Source organism: Lipotes vexillifer, unplaced genomic scaffold, assembly GCF_000442215.2.
Source record: "Lipotes vexillifer unplaced genomic scaffold, Lipotes_vexillifer_v1.1 scaffold42, whole genome shotgun sequence".
Taxonomy (NCBI): Eukaryota; Metazoa; Chordata; class Mammalia; order Artiodactyla; family Lipotidae; genus Lipotes; species Lipotes vexillifer.
Window position 1 is genome coordinate 1,219,449 of NW_006783436.1, and position 1,863 is coordinate 1,221,311.

The 1,863-nt window shown below is 49.0% G+C and overlaps 1 protein-coding gene across 2 annotated transcripts in view; it reads left to right on the top strand.

Annotated features, from left to right (window-relative positions):
• The window catches only part of LNX1 (ligand of numb-protein X 1), a 146,409-nt gene that overhangs the window by 104,751 nt on the left and 39,795 nt on the right, over window positions 1-1,863 (top strand). The gene's annotated exons all lie outside the window — the stretch shown is intronic.

The following is a 1,863-nucleotide window of genomic DNA, read 5'->3' on the forward strand; positions in this document are numbered from 1 at the left end:
TGGCGGTACGCGGGCCTCTCACTGTTGTGGCCTCTCCCGTTGTGGAGCACAGGCTCCGGACGCACAGGCTCAGCGGCCATGGCTCACGGGCCCAGCCGCTCCACGGCATGTGGGATCTTCCCAGACCGGGGCACGAACCCGTGTCCCCTGCATCGGCAGGCAGACTCTCAACCACTGCGCCACCAGGGAAGCCCCTCTGTATCATTTTGTCTCTGTGTTCCCCTCCTTCCTCTGCCTTCTGCTATCTTCCCCCTCCCTTTTCTCTACCTCTGCATTCTTCTCTCTTCCTTTTCCTCCTCCCTCCTCTCTCTTCCCCTTTCACCCTTTCCTCCCACTTTAAGTAGCAATAACATAAAACAATATAAAACCGAAGCCTATATCTTCTTAAATTGTTTTTAGAGCAGATAAATGGAACATTTTATATTTTACCTAATCACTTACATTCACACACCCCTCTAAAGTAAATTTCCTATAGCTTAATGGCCCTTACACACACACACACACACACACACACACACACACACACACACACACATCCCTAAGCTATTCTGCCAACCCACAGACATTCCAGGGGAGACAGGTGGTGGAAGAGAACACGTTGGGCATTACTGTCCTCTGAGGCTTGACTGAGGGGAAGGATGCTAGGGAGGAATTTTCAGAAGAAGAGAAAGGATAAAGGAAGAGTTGTTTATCAGACAGTAGTCCAACATGTGCCAAAAGTGATAAGAAAAAATCCCTGCCTTGGTCATATATTTCCTGTCTGATATTCAGATGACAGTTTCATCCCATCTCTCCTGGGTTGCTGAGGGGCCAGCTCCTGATACATCATGAGCGGTTTCTCTGGCAAAGAAATTCTTATTGTTTGGAATAAGAGGAGAAAGAACTTAAAGCAGTTATTGTAGAAACACTGATGTTCTCACTGGCCTCCGAGGTGGAGTATGAGGCAGGGCCCGTCAACCTCAAGGGACAGTCAGCCGTGCAATCAGCGACACTCTGCATGGCTTCCTCCCAGTTCTGCGGAAACTATGCTGCCTGGGACGGTTGCATAAGGAAAACCTTTTTGATTCTTGTGACCTTCAACTGGCACTTGCAAGCAAAAGAGCTGCCAGGAGTATTTAGCAGACGACCCTGACTTTCTTTTGGCCTGGGTGTGATGGGGAAAACCAGACCCGGGATAAGGTGTCAGAGCAGAGCCAGGTCTTTGAGCTCACCTGTGCTTGGACAAAGGTGATGAGCCTTGTCCGAGCACGAGGGAGCCTCCATCCATCCCCGGAGATGCAACAGAGGACTAGCGATGGCACGCTGCAGGCAGGCCCGTGAAATCTCATTCCAAGATTCTTCTAACTGTTGGCCGCAAGTACAGGAAATCTTACCAAACCATAGAAATTCAAGAAGGTTGTTTCTCTTCTGTGAGGCCTCCTTCCTTAAGCACAGCGTGTAGTGCTGCTGTGAAATTATTTTCTTCCCAGGCAGTGACCAGCACTGAGATCTGAAGCCTTGAGGCTGGGCCTGCCTAGAGTAATTAAAACCAGAAAGCCCCATGCAGCATCAGCCCTGAAGATCATTAGTGAGGCACAAATGAGTGGGCCAAGCTGGAGGACATTTAAGCAGCCTAATAACGTGATCCAGCCTTTCAATAAAAGAGCCTAGAAGCTTCCATTCACATCAGTTTGTTTGAAACTGTAGAGATTTTTTTTCTCTCCTTTGCTGAGAACATGGGCAAAAGACCTTGTAGGTGAACACCTGGAGACTTGACACACACACTCACACACACACTCACACACACATTCACACACTTGCCAACACACAAATATTTTCATGTACACTCACATTCCCTCCCTCCCTCCCTCCCTCCCTCCCTCC